The sequence below is a fragment of the Pleuronectes platessa genome, chromosome 17 (genome assembly GCF_947347685.1).
Source record: "Pleuronectes platessa chromosome 17, fPlePla1.1, whole genome shotgun sequence".
Taxonomy (NCBI): domain Eukaryota; kingdom Metazoa; phylum Chordata; class Actinopteri; order Pleuronectiformes; family Pleuronectidae; genus Pleuronectes; species Pleuronectes platessa.
In genome coordinates, this window is record NC_070642.1 from 2,930,355 (window position 1) to 2,948,939 (window position 18,585).

Here is an 18,585-nt window from a genome sequence, read left to right on the forward strand (position 1 = left end):
AAGGATCTTCGCTGGGCTGTTAACACAAAATGATACCCATCATCTTTATCAAGCCATTCACATGGTCATGTGCAACACCTGCTTTTATGTATTTACCTCTCAAATATTGAGACTTGTCTCGTGTGTTACTCACCTTTATGCAAGACAAAGTTACAGAAAACAAATACAAATTTGGTTGAGGATGTTCTCAATCATCCCTCTGGCCACCACTACACTCTCAGTCAGGACATATGTAGCAGTCCGATAATGTGAGATGTCTTCAAACTACATACAAGTAAAATCCAGGTCAAAGACAGGATGAAAGGGAACTTCATGTTCTTACCACAGTCGCAGCCCTTCTTCATATAATCAGTGAGTGGTGTTAAAGAGCACCTCTTTTTTCTTCTCAGTGTCAATGGAACCAGTTACATCATAGACCTGTGAAGAGCTGCTGTGGTCCTGAACTGTGTCACTGCACTCTGACTTGCAGATGCAAAGAACACATAGCTGCCTGCTGTCAATGACTAATCTGACATCAGTGTCATCCTGTTCCAGTCTAACCTAGTGAGGACCCGGCATGTGAACACTTGGATTAGGAAATAACTGAAACATGTTGTATCTGCTGCATCTTTAGCCCAGAAATATGCTGCATGTGATAAGGCCGAAAAAACATTCAGATCAGAGGAGAAACATGAGAAATCAGATACAGTGGCGATTGAGTTCCAGCTGACTGTATGTGTTGAGAACTTGTTGATCCCCCCATCCTGCAACAACATATGGGCTGACCTAACTTGCTCAAGTGTGGGGCAAAAACAGCAGCAGCAGAAATTAGGGATGGGCGTTCGATTAAATTGTCTTCGTCGATCGTCGGGAGAGTTAATGACGAATTTTCGATTAATCATTAATATTTTCAAGTTCAACAATTCACTATTTATAAGCTACATTAAATGCAGAAATGCAAAAAAAGCTTGTTTCCTCATTGAGATCTTTATTACAAGATGAACAAAATATGCGCTGCCGTAATCTTAAGCAGCGGATCCGACAGCTAGAAGCCGGTGCTACTAAACACAACTGACCCTCGTTTTTTTTTTCTCCAAAATAAAATTATAATAATTTAAAAAACATAATGTTAAACAACAACTACAAATATATAATACTTAGGTCTGACAGGTTTTGCCAAATGTAGCTCAAAACTATCAAACAAGGTACCGAGTCGAGAAAGCTTCATAAAAATAACCAGTAACTCTCATACAACTTCAGCACCAGCCTACGGATTTGTGTTGAGACAGATGAGCATGTTAACATGCTCTGGGGTCAGACGCGAACGCAGCCTGGTGACCGTCAGTCCAGCCGCCGAAAAACCCGCTCTGAGGGGACTGACGTCGCCGTGATACACAGGTAGCTCCGTGCTAACTTGGCTAGCCTGGCCGCGGCTCCGGTGTTTGCGCTCCCCTCGTCCGTGTCAGACAACGCAGGCTCCTCGTCTCCCCCAGCCTCTGGGATAGCTTCGCAGTATTGGCAGTGAACCAAGACATTTTTTAACTCAAAATGGTCCCATGCAAACCCTTCGCCGTGACCTCTTCATGTTTACTTTGGAAATGGAACTACACGGTAACTCGCAGCCAGTCGCAGGTAACTGAGTAGGACTGTGGCGTTTTTTTTTTCAAACACTGCCCCCCGTGGTCAAATGTGTAATTAGCGAATTTCTCAATGAAAAAATTATTTCAGCGACGAAATTCTTAATGATCAATTAATCGATCGTCGATTAATTATGCCCATCCCTAGCAGAAATACACATTAGAGTTAGGTCATATCCTGTGACAGGACATGTATCATCTGCTGTGCTGCGAGTCAACCTGTAACAACAGTACTGCTTCAGTGATAACAGACACCCAAGGTGGCGTCTTCTATTCGTTCTTCTTTTGAGGGAGCTGTACACCTGCTGCAACCTATAGAATACACAGTTCACGCTTATTCACAACAGGTATGTGCATCTAGTTGGGACAGCAAGCCTGCCACTGGCACACAATCTCAGCTAGTTGCTGCCAGCATGTGGGCATCTCTGCGTGGTTTAATGTCGAGCATGTGCATGTGCTTGCTCTGCAATCCTTGTGACCCACATGCGTATTAAGACAAGGAAAATTCTCCAGAATGAGCTTTACCATCCATCCATCTGCTGTCATCATGCACAGTGCATGAGGTTATTCTCATAAGGTGAGTAAACAGGCCTGAATTCACCTAAAAGCGTGTTTGTGTGAAGTTACACAAGTGTACACAAGTCCAGTGGAGTGTGTAAGAGTCATACCTCTGGTTTTCAGCGTATCAGGTTCTTTATTTTCTCCACATTGCTTTGTGTGACGCCAAAACAGAGGCCCTGCAGGGATACAGAGATGCTCAATTATTCATCGTCCCATTCAATAAAACATGAATATCCACAGTGTCATCATTCACGCTTCTTCAAGAAAACAGGTCTTGCAATTTTTTCCCCCAAGAATGCCTTGGGGGTAATGCCAGACTTAACTTCTGTTAGTTCAGCGTTTTTTGACCCATTACCATGGTAATACTAAATGAAAGTGTGACAAACAATAAGAAAGAGGTTGATATAAACACAGATTTTACCAGGTTGAATGATCCAATCACATTTGAAGAAAAGAAAAAAAAAGTCACAGAAAGATAATAGATATAGATAATAGATAATATTTCAACTAAACAACAGGATGCTGCAGAACGCACATGAGCAGTCAGCTTGACTCAAACGCCTGCATGATGGGCCCATTTCACTGCTAAGTTGTATTTTTCGCTGCCTCTCTAGCAGATGGGAGGAGGTTGGAAATCCATTCAGTTCTCCAGGTGTGAATGAGTTGATTCTCTAAAATGTAGGACACTTAGGAATGTAGGCTTTAAAAAAAATTACAACTCCCCACTGCCATCTGGCAACAGGGATTGTGTGCTTCTACAGAACGAAGAAATAAAGAACTACCAAACAAATAAACAAACAAAAAGTGACTCCAGACTGTTTCTTGACTCCATCATTTACCTGACGCGCTCATTTATGGAACTCCAAACACACAAGACTTAACATATCAGACAATTAAAAATGTTTGACTGAAGAAGTGAATGGATATAAACAACCATACATTCTATTTAAGTTACTTGATGCGTTCAGTAGATTTGTGACCTTTGCTGCCTTTTGTCCTTGATAGAGCCTTTACATAACTTCTACAGTAGTGGTTTGTAAATCTAAAAACAGTGAAGGTAACAGAGCTGCAGAACCTAAACCAGACAGGGCATTTCTGACGTGCTACATGGTTTCTCTGATTTACAGGATAAAGTGGACACACTCTACAGTTACTGACAGCTCTTTGACTGACAGCAGAATTGCACAGTGCAGTTGCTGTGTGGCAGGAGGGCTGGGGTTAACTGCATGGTGTGTCTCCAAAGTGCCCTTTCTTTGCTGTCTCCACTGCCAAAAATGGTAGAACTCATTAGCTGCTGATTTGACTTTAAAACTCAGCCCTGCTAATCTAATTTAATCTGTCGCTGTGGCTCCACTGATTGCTGGAGCATAGAGGTAATGACACTGCAAGTGCCTCCTCTGCTGTGATGCAACTGTTTGCACTGCAATGGCAGCCACCCACATCTCCTGTCATTAGTTGTATTAGGCCTCCACAGACTGAACAGTTAATTTGACTTGGTATTACTGCTCACGATCAATACAAGTGAGGCAGGGCGTGACGGGAAACCACCTGAAAAATATATGAGTTTGCATGGATATCTTTTATCTATGTCGACATTATGCTCAAGAAGGTAGTGGTTATTAGATTGGCACTGCCAATATCATGGTACTGCAGCCACCTGCTTGTCACACACACACACACACACACACACACACACACACACACACACACACACACACACACACACACACACACACACACACACACACACACACACACACACACACACACACACACACACACACACACACACACAACTATAAATCAAAACACCTCTTTTATTTAACATCTCCCAGTGTGACTGCTAAATGGCAGAGGCGAAGATAGTGAAGTGCTACAAATGAAGCATTGTGCTGACTGGCTCTCAGCAGACAACACAGAACACAAAGACACACATAGTAGTTGAAAAAAATATGAAAGTTGATGAGGACAACAGGATGAAAGATTTCAGGTTTGAAACTCCCTTTCCACTAAAGTCTGTGACGTCTTGCAAGTACCTTGAATGTCATCACACATTTTTACTTAAAATGTTTGATTGGAAGGTCAGAAAGTACCAGTAGTGCCAACGGTTACTATAGTAGGATGTGTGTAAAGTGGTAATACCCAAATGTTCAGCCAGAATCCAAACAGCTATTTTAGATGGTTTTCCTTCTATTTGAGACGTCTGCACATAAGGACTGTGAGGCTGTCCCAAAATACTCCAGCTGAAACATGTGATTTAAGTCTTTTTTACCAGCAGAAAATTGCCATTTGGCTGCTCCACATGTCTGAGGACTCCTTCCATCCCTTTCTCCACTCTCTCCCAATCGGTCCAGGAATTCGTGGCGAAAGGCTCCCAGCAGGCTTAGCTGTGAGTGTGTGCTCCCCCTAGCCCCTTAGCGAGAGCTGACTTTCTTTTCATCAGCAGACCCATGCAATAAAACATAATGGCAGTGGGGAAGAGGGGGAAGTCATTCATCCACACGGCGCTGTCACATGACGAGCTGAGGCACAACGGGTTCAGTCATTCTGCTGCTGCTCTGCTCCTGGGATAGAGGAGTAGGCCAGTGAACGGTTCAGACACACAGCAGGATCCATACAGGAGGTACCAGACTTGTGGGCAGGAAAGCAGGCACATCGTGTACAGTATGTACACTGCCAAATCCCAAAACCATATGTATCAATCGGAGCCACTGTCGCTGCCAACCCAAGTCTGATGGCCTGGAGTAGCTGTGACATATTCTGGCAGTCATGCAGTACCTTCTGCAATCCTTTTAATGCTTTCATAGGGCTGCAACTGTTTAGAATATTGCTATTATCCATCTGCCAATTTATCAAAATTGTAACTGTATTACCTTACTAATAATTTGGTCTAATAATGCCAAATTGTAAAAAAATAAAATAAAATGCCTGTCTCAAATATGACAAGTACACTGATGACCACGACAGAATGAACATATAAAACATAATGATCTTTAAGGACATAGGCAATTCAAATTATTAATACACTTTTCCACTATTTATGTTCAAAGGTAAACCTGTAAACCACTACAAATGTTAGTATCAGAGAAGTTTCAGAATCATTGAAAATGCAGTGAATCCAGAGCCTCACAGAGCCACCTTTGATATAATGCAATTGAATGGCAATTACTCATCAATTAAATAATCCACGGAAAATGTATCAACAATTGGAATAATCAGTTAATTTCACTTGTTATTTATCACGGTACAGTAAACCTTTCTAGATTTAATCACTTTTCATCAAAAAAAAATATTAATTGGTTTGAGCGCTATAAGAAAAATAGATCCCCAATTGCTGTCCTTAAAAGCTGTCAAAGGCTGTATTAACTATTAAAAGTCACAACAGGAAAGAGTGTTGATTAGAAGGTTTGCCACATTAGGAAAAGTTAGTTTTATTCCTAATATGTTTTATATTAAACATACTTATACAGCTTTTATGTATATGTCCAGGCTCGGTATGCCTTTAAAATTCATAGCCACATAATGAAAAAAGAGAATTTATGAACTTTGTTCTTGGAGTTAACAGTTTTCCAAAACGGATACAGACTTGGCATATCGGCCTGATTTCAGGGATCAGCTGTCACATCCTCTTATTCACTTTTTCGTGCCCTTTTCACTCTATGAGGACAGGAACCAAGCAGCCAACCTCACTGAATGGCTTTGCAGAAGTCACGGTCTCGGTGACAGGGACACTGTCCCTCAGTGGCTTCTCACCCATGAACACAGCCACAAATAGTCTTTTGGGACCAGGGGTCAAGGCGGAGGTGCTCCTGCTGGGAAATTAACCCAAGTCTCTAGTGCTGGGCAGGCAACCGCTTTCCTTGTGCGCACAGACGCATCATGCCCTGTCCAAGTTAGAATAAACCTCTCTGTCAGCCATCCACTTCTGGTTCATTTCATGGCTAGTCTCTAAGGGGTAAGTAGGGCACTTTGCCATTTCAATAATAGCTGGATTTGCAAAGCCCCAGCTGCAGGCTACAGCCTTTATATGGATTTAGAGCAATCATACAACTTGTGGGTTAGAATTGTAGAGGTATGTTCTCCTGCCTGTGGTTTTTCTGAAACATTGTCATGGTTTCCATGGTAAATCTACATGATAGAGCATTGCTCCTATGAGCCCTGAGGGGTGTGATTTGATTGACAGGTCATGTCAGTCACTGGGCTACCAACCCTCACTGAGAAGCTGACTGACAGACACAACTCATGAGCAGATTAATCTGTGCTCTATGGGCACTGGCTCTCTGCTTCAACCACCACTGTAACTTCATATTCCAAATTCAAACATTTGTGAAAAAATTCTATAGCGGAATCGGAGAGTCGGAAAAGGTTTGGTGTTCAAGCAGAGGCTACTCTTAAAACTCACTAATTTACCGATCAAGAAACTCAGCTATTAAGTAAAAACTAGAAGGACTGCCACAATGAAGAAATCTATACACCAGTGTATGGAAGAGAAATAGAACAGGGTTTTGACTGAGGTACTGAACAGCTTTTGTGTTAATAATAATGTATTGCACTTTTCTAAACAAGGTTACCAAGTGCTTCATAAAAATCCATGGAAAAAGGATGAATGAAACTAAAATAACAGGTATTTAATTGAGTTCATTCGTAAAGGGTCAAATCATAACATAATAAAGTCAAGACCTTAGAATTGTGTATTCATGAGAAGACAGAATAAACAACTGATCTTATTCTTATGCAGTGCATAAAATCCTGCAGATACAATTCAGGAGTATGGTACCCACAACCGTACAATGAATATGAGCTCAGGGAACAGTATTTGTGATTGGAAAACGATCATCACAGGACACCATTTTTTTGCTCGACATATGTGCAATCACTCCTACAATCATTGAGCTGTGATGAGTGCTTATTTGACTGTCCCTTTCATATTGAAACTCTATGACGCTTGCTCATCTATGCTCTTTTGATTTGTCACCCACAGTCTGTAGCCTGGAGCAAGGCCAGGATACAATCTTAACTACTTGTAATAGAAAAATTAAATTTTTAATAATCAAAATGGATTTTTGTGGATATTCAAAGTGACATTATTGAGATGTGGGATTTAGACATATTAAATATGCAATATTAAAAGGAACAAATGGATTATAACATTTTGAAATAGGAATATTTTCTAGTAAGACCTTTAAATATTAAATATGTTAATTATGGACATAACAAATTCTAATTGTGGATATCAGTAACCCAATAGCCAACACATGAATGGAAGAGTAACATCATTCGTTCCAGAATGAATGATGCTTTGAATATCTGATTAGTCAGTTGGGTCTTTTTGACTGCCAATAAATCAAATCAGATTAAATGTTACAGTCAGCCACTCATTCTGTTAAAAAAAATTTTTAAGAGATGGTGGTTCAGTTTTGACTGACAAAAGTGCCTTTATAACACAGAGGAGTGTAGTTTGATTACATGTTACAACTTCTTGCCATAACTGCCGCCAACTGAACTGAAGTGTGGGACTAGAGCTCATGCATGTAGGGTTGGGCGATATATTGAATTTTCTCAATGTATCGCGGCTTGTTCCACGTGAGATGTATAAAATGACTATATCGCGACCATCAAGTATAAATTTTTCTAAGTAGCATTTTGCTTAAGTTTCGCTTCTCTCTTCTCATGCCTCTCTCACAGCAGACAGCTCACTCCCATAGCCATTCATATACATGCAGGAGTATTTGTGTATTAGGAGGGAAGAGACTCAGAGAGCACGGAGAGAAGGAAAGTGAAATGTCCCAGTGAGTTTACAGAGTTCAGAGACGGTTATTGACAGTTTTGTTCATATTCTTTGTGAACGCTGAAGCGAACGAATTAGTTAACAAAAAGATGGACGTGAGCTGTGTTCACTCCAGCGAGAGTGAACGCTTGTGTCTGTGTGTGTCTTTGCTAGGAGGAGCTGAAACAAAACAAACAGTGAAAACACAGAGTTCTCTCTAGGATCCTAAGCTGCTCAATGATCCGAAGGCCCCGACATTTATATTGGACTCGAAACGATGCATGTCAGTTATAAATGAACACACAGTCAAAGATAATGGTGAGTATTCTAACCAAAAGAGCAGAGACGATACTGTCCCTGCCTCTTAAGTTTAGTAAGACTGAGAAAAATATTTATATAATAAAGAAGCTATATATATTTCCTAATCTTCATTAACAAACTGTACATTACAAACAAAATGGTCACAGTGAGAATCACATTTCTGGCTTTTGGGAACTATTTAACATGTTACAGAGCATCCTGAAGACTCTGCCAACATGGGTTTATCCCTTGGTGGTGACATGGCCTGCATTGGGCCTGGTCAGGGTCCTGGTCTGGTGTGCCAACATGGTGCTACAGCCAGGACAAGCAATAACCTTCTTTGTCAGCATCTTGCAGCTGCATCAGCAATGCAGAGAAATGACGCTGCACAGTCAAAAAGAGAGCAGAGCATCACACAGAGGGAGGCAGGGGATGCAGAGTTCACAAGGCTGTATACTGCAGTGGAAAGTGGAATGTTTTGGCGAGGAAGACGTGGAAGCATTGTTTCTTTCTGAGATGAGATGAAGGCTTCAGTTCTCCACACAAAGCCTCTAAGAGAACCAGAAGCAGCATGTTCACACTAAAATTCCTAGAAAACATAAAGCATAGAAGCTGCTTAGCAATGCAGATTTTCTGACAAAGTTGGACACGTCCGGCACAGGCCTGCTTTGTTGAGACAGAATACAGCCTTTGTTACTCACATGACATTAAACAAAGCAGAATATTTCACAAGTTAATTATGTATGAAAACGCTCAAGGCAATTAACATACATTCAGAATGCACTTTTGTTTTCCCTCAAAATGCAATCACTTGTCATCAGTCTGCTTGAAACCATGGTTAGCATACAATTAATAAACAATACAGTGTAGTGAACTGTTGTCCGCCTCGCCCGTCACCTCAGCGTGGAGATCAACCCCCTTATGATGACTCTCTGGCAGACATAGAGCCTTAGAATGCCCCAATGTTCACTGTGTGCTTTTAAAGAGAGTAGCTAATCCTTAACATGTCTCATCCCAGATATCACATACTTCGCATGAGAAGAAGGGGAAATCTACTCCACATTTTTAAGCATAAATACTCATCATAGCCACACAGAGATCGAAGAGTATTTTTTTAAGATTATGATAAGGTTGAGATTAATAAAAAAACTTAAAAGAAAAAAAATTGTCTACTTCTTCTACTTGATGCTAGACAGCAAACTAGAAAATGCTTTTCATCCTATAACTGTCTCATCACTAGAGCATGATAATAAATAAGGATTAAAAATACAAAATTACAACATTTTTCAGCTAAACTGTCTGCGTTATGTGCTATAACAAATCTCTATCAGCCATTTTGTGTGGTCATAAAATGCAACTTTATAAACTTTCCTCTGTTTCTGTCCTGTGGCAATATTGTGTTGATTTCAATCTTTCAGATTGAAATCAGAAAGAGCTTGACATCATGAAAGACCATATGTGAATGCATTCAAGATGCATTCAAGACAGATTGTGATCAGATCAGCCAAAACATCTCTGAAAGTTGTAAGGTAGTCCTAGACCTGTCAGTAAAGCTCTCGTTTCAACTGCATTGAAGTATTAATCAGTTATCATAAAGGTTAACCTGGCTGGCTGCACACGTTAACGTAGGCCATTTAACTATTAGAAATTAGCCGATACCCTTAAAGTCCGAGACTGAAACTGAGAAAGCAACTGGACGTAAACAGTGATGTTGATATTATTGTTTATTTAATGTTATCTTTATTAAAAAATAGGTATTTCCCCCATGATATCGAAAATGGTATTGAGTATTAAATATATTCACCAATTTAGCATTTCTGCTAGCTAATTCCCAGAAGTAAGCATAGTGGTATGTCAATTGAAAAACTGAAAGATTTGGAAATAATGTAAAAAATGGGCATTAGTGCCCTGAGAAGTTTACCCTTGAATTCTACTTAATGATCACAAATCTTTACATAGCAAAACCAAGGAATCTTTATCAAAATGTTTGATTTGTGTTGTGTATTGATTTGTGTATCACTCAGTATTTGCTGTAATTAATTTCCTAAACAGTATGAAACAAATTTTCTTAATCAAATACAATGTCGAGAAATATCCATAAATTTCTCAACATCTTCGTACAACCAACACGTAACAAAATAAAAAGACTGTTTCAGCTCGTGGTTTCTGCTTTTATTTCTCTCCACTAAACTGTCCACAGCAGGACTGATAGATTTGAAGTCTGGCTGTGTTACTAGTGAAATGGCAGCAAAAATATAAAAAGCCACTGGTTGTTGAAAACACACTCGGCAATTTCAGCTGGACAAATATAGCGTACAATACACAAGAAAAAGTCTTGAGAAAGCATAATACATGGAGTGAGTATGAACTCTGTGCTCTCCCAGCTGCTCCTCTAACCACCACATGCTCCACATGATTCCTTGCATCTCTGGCTAGCTGCTCAGACACCGCATGTGGCTAAAAGCTGTTATAGGAGCCTACCACTGGCTTTCCACTGCTTCTGCAGCAGTATAAACTTTCAGGATGGGTGGTGGCTGGCAGAATTAAAAGATTTCTGCTCAATTCATTCAGTGGAAAGGCTTTAAATATAGTCTGAGGCGCTCCAATGCACTACTGAACTCCTGAATAAAGGCTAAATGGACTTGAGAGCTAAATGGAATTGGAGAGATTAAGAAAAAAAGTGAGGGAGATTAAAAATAGAAAATGTTGAGCAGGATATGAGAGGAAGCTATGCTTGCTCTGCTCCACATGTTAATGAGTAAATGTGATTCTTTACAGAGGAAATGAAGCCACACTCACCTACCAGCGACTGACTATGTTCATTTCAAGACAACGTGCATGGAACCAAACGTAAAGACGAGCCGTGGCAGGTGGAAGTGGTGGGCTGATAAAGAACATTGCACGTTGTGATCGCTGTGATAGGATCTGTGTCACTCCAGCTCGGTGAAGTCAGAAAAACAACCTGCTAATTGAATTCCTTTGAAGAAACCCTCTAAGACCGACATTTCCGTGGGCCCAGTTCTGATATACTTTCATGCAAGTGTATCACTTACACGCATCGTTTCCTCCAATGATATCGCTTTAACAATGACCCAGAGGCATATGCCAGGCTCACAAACACTCCTGTTCTTTAATGAAGCTGACGGATTGTGTAAAATGTTAGAAGAGGTGAAACCTCTGGGTTTAAAAGAAGCAGCGTGAAAAAAAATCTGTAAATGGTGAGAGGGAGATGCTGGAGGGATCGCATGCATTCGGAGGCCATCATATGATCTAGCTCTACTCTCACATGTCAACGAACATCCAACCCCAGTTCCTTACAGCCTTCATTCATCTGTGTTACAACATGTATTCATCTGTAACAATAACTTTGTTTGAGCCTGACTACGTCACGACTCAGCCACCAACTGCAGGGAAGAGAGACACATTTCATCCCACTCCACTGGAGGCGTGACAAAAAGGACAGCATTGTTGTGGTGTCTTTCTGACCTCTGAGGTTCTGGCGTGATGCTGAGCACAGAGCAGAGGATGACTCTATTCCACCGGTGCCATCTAACCCACTGCGAGCTCCATGTGATGACGTCAACCCCTGGACTGGATCCTACAGCTGAGAAGTTGTTTTTTATTCTTCTTTTGTTAATGAGATGACGATTTAATTATGAATCTAACTGGGTTTCATTCAATAAGCAAGGCTTGAGTTTAACAGACAAATTGACCTTTTTCACATAGAAAGTGACAATGAACTGACCAGGAAACTTTGTTAATATTATCAGGACTCGCCGATATGGGCTTTAAATTATATTTTTAGGCGTTATCACAATAAATGATTTATATCTCACTATTTGAAATCTCTGAAGCTCTTTAGTGAGGGAGATACAAGTTCAAAAAACAGGATTCCTGTAGACGTATAGGCAGACAACACAAACAAAGTGTTTCTTCTGCTTATCTGCTTGAAAAATGATTTGTACATTTATTTGACCTGGAGACTGATCACCTTACTTCTTCTTCCCATTACTAATTATTCAACAGTCAGCAAGACTGCTGAGATCTTTTTTGTTTTTCTTCTCAGCAACTTATGTCTGCATCGCAGATATTCAAATGTAATGAACCTACACACTTCATACGTCATACTAGCATATGTGTGTTGGTTTGGTGTGTACTGTTTTAATATGGTATTTATATACTCATAAACGTAAATAAAGCAAGTTAAATTTTTGTGCAAATAAACTGTAAAAGAAAATTCATGGTCTACTTGCTTTTTCTCAATCATTTACTTAGTTATCATGGATCTCACTTGTTATTACCTGACCTTTGTAATTAACGTTAAATGAGTTTGACCAGCTGCCATGACTTGTGGTAAAATGCTCCCATCAAGACCTGTGTACAGTTGGGACAGTGTATATTTGTAAAGTAACAGGGATTAGAAGTAACATGAAGTTCAGAGCTTCACCATGGATGATACCAGCTCTTTGCACTGGCTACGAGTCAAGACCAAATCTGTTCAGCCACACAGTAAAGTGCACAGGGAGAAACTTGACATGAGGGTTGATGTAACCACTGTAAGTTTGCTTCACATCTTCATGCAAGTGTATTCCCCTCTCTGAGACCCACAGAAGACAAATGGTATCACCGTATAGTGATACAGTACATTTGAAGTGTAGAGTTAAGTACACCTGAGCAGCATGAATCAAACTACATAATAAGCAATAATGGGGGCGGGAGCAACATCAAACCATCTGAGTAAATTCCATGACCAGTTGCTGCAGGTTGAACCAGACTGGATCCAAAGTGGGTCAATGCCAAGGCAAGACTTAAGGTATAGGGCTATAAGCAAAAAACTCCAAGAGATAATTCATGAATAAACACAGCACACTACAGTCTTTAAAATGTGTTATAGTGATCACTCAAAATAACAACACTCTCAATCTTCATCCAGATATGCACCATGTTATGCAGAAGGAATAAATGTGTACATTAGTTTGGTTCCAATGCAGTGAAAAATGTGAAGCATTAAAACATTAACCCTATTGTTCAATTTTTTTTTACTTCCTGTATTTGTAGAGAAATCGAATCATTTGGCCCATGATCTACTGTACCTAAATGAATTTCCAGTTATAAGATGGGAAAAATGACCTCACAGCAAAATAGATCTATGAGACTCTTTTTTTTACTTTAAATTCCACAGTTGGAGAAAAGAAAAGGACACTAAGACCATCTGCATCGCCATGTGTAAAAGTTCTCTAATACTGAAAGTGTCCCAGCCACAATCAAGCTACTGACACCAGAATGTCCTTAACAGAATCAACCTAAGTAAATTACGTTCACTCCAGCATTGTCACTCCAGCACCAACAGGTACAGTGAACGTTTTAAATAACTCATGTCTAAGATGAAAGTACATGGGGTGGGGGCAATTTCCAAGTAGGCCACCGTAGTAGGGTCCTGGAGGTTCATCAGTGCGGAAAAAGCAAAGTAACCTTACCGTGTGTCAATAAATTTGCACTATTTTGTAATTTTTAAGTTCTTGGTTTATTTCCTAACTCAGGGGCCCTGTCTCAAAGAGGGCCAATGTGTAATATATTTGAAACCAGTGGTATTACACATGGCATAGATAGACACCGGCATAACAGGGTCTAGGAGGAATAACTGATTATTCTTGGCATATCCATTTATGAAAACAAAAAACAAGTCCAAGATATTAAAAACAGACTGCAGTCCCGCAAGTTTTTTATTGGAACGATTGAAATTACAAAAGCAGCTCATTAGCAGACACTACATCCACATACTTCTTCTACTGAATTAGGTTTCCTGTGCTCTACGGTCCTCTCTGTGATGACCTGCCTGCTCAGAGCTCTCCTGCCTGCCCAAAGTATCCTCCTGTCAGTCAGTGATGGCATGAATTGTGAGGAACAAGGCCTCAGTGGCAGCGTGTCACAAAGTGTAAAAGGATGAAGCTGTTTAAAACTGTCTGTCTAAATGGGCCAATGTGCTTAACATAATGGATTTTCCTCTGTGATACCTGGCATGTCTCTTCCTATTGTATAGCTCTAGCACAGAGAATAAAAAAGAGCAGCTCTTAACTCATAACTCATCCTGACAAGATGTTTTTTTTCCTGCTACATCTCAGATGGGGACATCTGCAATACAGAGCTCCCCTGAAAACAAGCCAAATATAACTCAAACGTGTAAGCAAGGATTTCATTTTTAGAGTTGGAATTTTGAAATTTGGCAGAATGTATTCGAACTTCAACAGATATGAAATAAATAATCCTCAGACCGAGATAATGCAATCTGCCCTGTGAGTCTGTGTGCCTATATAAAGCTTCTACAAATAACAATATTTAACAATGCGCACTGATTCCTGAGGTAAGTTTTCAAGACTGCCACATCTCAGCAGAGATGATTGTGGATTGTGAGTTTGGATCATGATCATGACGGCATCTAATCATTGATTATCATTACAACTAGATTGATAAGATATACAATATGCTGTCCCACATATATATTACTGTTAATACCTCTATCATTACAATTGTCATTACTGCTCCCTTCCTCTTTGTCAGACATTCTCTTTTATGCATATACTAAATTAAACACAGTAAACATTAAAACACTTCTCCATTTATGTAAGCCACTGTCTTAATCAGTGATAATATTATTTTGTTGATGTGCTCTGATACACGTGGCGTTTTTTACACTTCTGTGGGAGAGGGATCCCTCACATGTGTCTCTCTCTGAGGTTTCTCTTTCTTTTCTGCCGTTAATAGGGTTCTTTGGTCTATTTCTTCCCTAGTCTCGTTGAGGGTTAATGACAGAATATATATTACACCTTGTTAAACCTCATGATACAAATTGTGAATTGTGGATATGGGTTATACAAATAAAATTTGATTGATCGATTGATTGATTCTCCTGGCAGCAGAACCTAAGAGTCCCTGAAACCATTCCATATGCTGCACCTGCAGCACCTGCGCTCAGTAGACATCAGCAGACCATATCATCACATGGTCATAACAGCAAACTGCGGGCCAGATGCTGGCACCTCTCAAACCCCAAAGATGAGGGAGATTCCAACGTGACATCAGACAGTAGTTTCTACATGTTGCCCTTGCTCGCCACTTAAAATTAATGCATTACCTTTAGCAACCCTTGCCCTGTTAGTCGCATGTTGTCAAACAGAGGCTGATTCATTAAGGAACATGGGAGAGAAGGTGTTGGTCACCTAATGACAATGTGATCAATTACACCAATTTAGCAAAGGGAACGTGCAGAACAAATAGCTGTGGTTCAGACCTGGGCAGGTTACATGGGCTGGCAGGAATCGAAGGACGGATGCCCATCAATGTTTCAAAAGGAGACAAGAGGTGACAGGAGAGGTGCAATTTATCTGGATTCCCATAGGAGAGGCGGGAGGAACTTCCCTTTCATGACGGGGAAGGCTAGAGGAAAAGGGCTTGTACTTCAGGGGAGTATTTCTGTTTTTTCTTAAATGCAGCAGTGTCATGCCAAACGAGTAAACACCACATTATCCCGTGGAAACAACCAAATGCCTCAAAGACTGGCTTCACTGTATCTGAGTGACGCAAGTGCACGTCAAGTGCATAACACAGCTCATGTGAAGGAATGCAGCCGTGCGCTGTGTGTGTGTCCCCTCCGCCGCATCTGCATGCACAGTAGTAAGAGAACCCGAGATGTGAATCCTGAATGATGTGAGGCTGCGTCCTTCAGCTGACTCCACCGACAAGCATCCCAGGAGATGCTGATGGTGGGGGGGGGCACCCTGGTAAACAACGGAGCAGAGACGATCAAAAACCATTGCGCCAAGATGATGTGAAGCCGCCTGTGTGATATCAAACCCAGCGGATGAGCTACTCGTGTCATTCGCCTCTTCGTTCCAGCTCAGCCCCCTAGATGTGGAGGTTTCAGTGAACACACGCGGAGCCTCGCGTCAAAAGCAGCCGACGCCTCACTCCATCTGCCCCCAGTGCAGACGTAGCTGTAGCTAACACACCAAGCACGTTCACGGCGAAGACACGTCAATAATAACAACAGTAACGCCATGTCAAAAAAAACAACAACAACAAACGCCCAAAGTGATTCATTGTGCTTCAGAGATGGAAGCGAGTTGAATTGTGAGTGAAAACACGGGGTCTCTTACCGGTGGAAGCGCGTCTAGTGGTGCGCGGCGCTGCCTCCCATTGCCTCTGTCAGATGACTGTGGAGCTGTGGGGCCGTGGAGCTGCTGCGGTGGAGCTGGTGTCCCCGCGCTGCCTCCTGCTCGTGTCCGCTGGTGATGGCGCTCAGCCCCGATATCAGCAGGGCCACGGCGAGAGCGCTGCTGCCTTCACGGGCTACAGGACATATTCCTACGCGCGTACAGAAAACCTCACAACACAACCCGTCGGCGGAGGGAAAAAACAAGTATAGTTAGGGTTCGGGGTTTTATGCCGTCGAGATGTGACGTGCTAGGGGCAGAGGACAAAAAATATGTGCTAATTATTTAACTTAATGGAAAAGAAACTGCCACAAACCTCTTGAAAACATAGAGCCTTTTAACTGCCTTACTCAAAGAAGTGTCGTTATATGTCAATGTTTTGATGATTGTTTAAAACAAAATAAAACAGATATACATTTTCAAACAAGGTCGTTTGCATCAATTGTTACGTTATCGCTTTTATTTTCATACTGGCAGAGTACATGGCAGAGTTTTCTTAGGAGCATTTAAAGACAAACCCGGGGTCTGGTCCATTGACTGACAGCACGGCCGTCCAATCAGAAGATAGAACATTTGACCTACGTATGTATATTCTTTTCACTTAACATTGTAGCGCCATCTTCTGTCTGGCATCTGGATGTGATGAAGGCAGGTGACGGGAAGCGGCAAGGGACAAGCCCCGATGTTTGCAGCACCTTTATTACCTCGTCGGCCTTGCCTTCTGGACTGCGAGCGCATTTAAAGGTTCAGTGTGTAAGATTTAGATGAAAGGGATCTATTGGCAGAAATTGCATATAACAAATTCTAGTTATGTTTTCGCTACTTTGTAATCCTCTTAATTGTTTTAATTGTTGTTTTCTATATCCTAGAATGGGGCCTTGATATTCAAATACTTTATATTTACATCAGGAGCTGGTCCTCTCTTCAGAAGCCGGCATTTACAAAAATAATAGGCTCTGGATCATGTAATATGTGCTGGTTCACCCTGTTCGTACATCTTGTTGAAGATGCTTGGGTGGCATCTCCAGCTCCATTTTAATGTCTCCTGCAATGACACACTGATCTTCATGGCCCTGGTTGTCTGTATACATTTGTCATACTCATTTCAATCAATCAATCAATCAAATTGTATTCGTATAGTTCATATTTAAAAATCACAATGTATCTCACAGGGCTAAGCAATGTGCCTCATCCTCTACCCTTAACCCTCAACAACAGTAAGGAAAAACTATGGATGAAACCCTTTGGGGCGGTGTGGCGTAGGGGTAGCGCAGTCATCCTCCAACAAGAAGGTTGGCGGTTCAATCCTTACTCTTCCGCATGCATGCCTAATATTCTTGGGCAAGATACTGAACCCCTAAAAAAATTGCCCCTCATAGATGTTGAATTCACTAATTGTAAATCGCTTTGGATAAAAGCATCTGCCAAATGACATGTAACGTAATTTAACAGGAGAAAAAAAACACAGAAATCTCAGAGAGAGAGAAACATGTGAGTGATCCCTCTCCCCAATACATGCCCGTGTAACAGACAACATCAGCAAAATTAGAGTATTTACAACATTGATTGTAACAGACATTTTGTAACATAATGGAAAGGAAATGAATTGAGGTGTTATTGTCAGTAATGTAATTCAACGGAGTAGGCATATTGTATATCAAGCAGTCCTTTTATTATTGTTGAAAATAATAGTCCACTATTAGCTGCCCCCACGATCAGGATCAACCACCACAATCAGATGCCACCATAAACACTTGGTGCTTCTGCAGATGTTTGATCAAAATTGTAGTGTTGAAGTTTCCAAAGCTGCTGCCACCCCTTGAAACATTTGCGTGGTATAGATTGCATTCAGCTGTTTTGCTTTTTTCTCCCTGGAGCATAAAACAACTCCACATAGCTGACATGACGAAAGTGCTGACCCTCACACTTGCTTTCTAGCTAGTTTCCGGCAGTGTCCTAATCGCTAGATGAACTTGAGGTGGAGGAAGAAGAGGAGGAAGAAGAAGAAGAGGAGGAAGAAGAAGAGGAGGATCCAAATGAGTCCATATCTGTTAACCCTGGTGGATCCATGGCTGTGTTCTGTTCATTAACACCCTTCCTGCATACAAGACACGTATCATGCTGTGGGTAA

At 41.0% G+C, this 18,585-nt stretch overlaps 1 protein-coding gene across 3 annotated transcripts in view; it reads right to left on the reverse strand.

Annotated features, from left to right (window-relative positions):
- The window catches only part of fynb (FYN proto-oncogene, Src family tyrosine kinase b), a 68,496-nt gene extending 51,944 nt beyond the window's left edge, over positions 1 to 16,552 (reverse strand). The window contains exons 1-2 of one of the 3 annotated variants that reach the window (XM_053444742.1): positions 16,398 to 16,552; positions 2,285 to 2,353 (exon numbers count right to left, since the gene is read on the reverse strand). The gene's annotated coding sequence lies outside the window, so the exon portion shown is untranslated. Of the gene's footprint in view, positions 1 to 322; positions 455 to 2,284; positions 2,354 to 16,397 lie in introns of those variants that run through there. The other 2 variants (XM_053444739.1, XM_053444741.1) reach the window with 2 other exon arrangements.
- Positions 16,553 to 18,585: the final 2,033 nt, after the last annotated feature.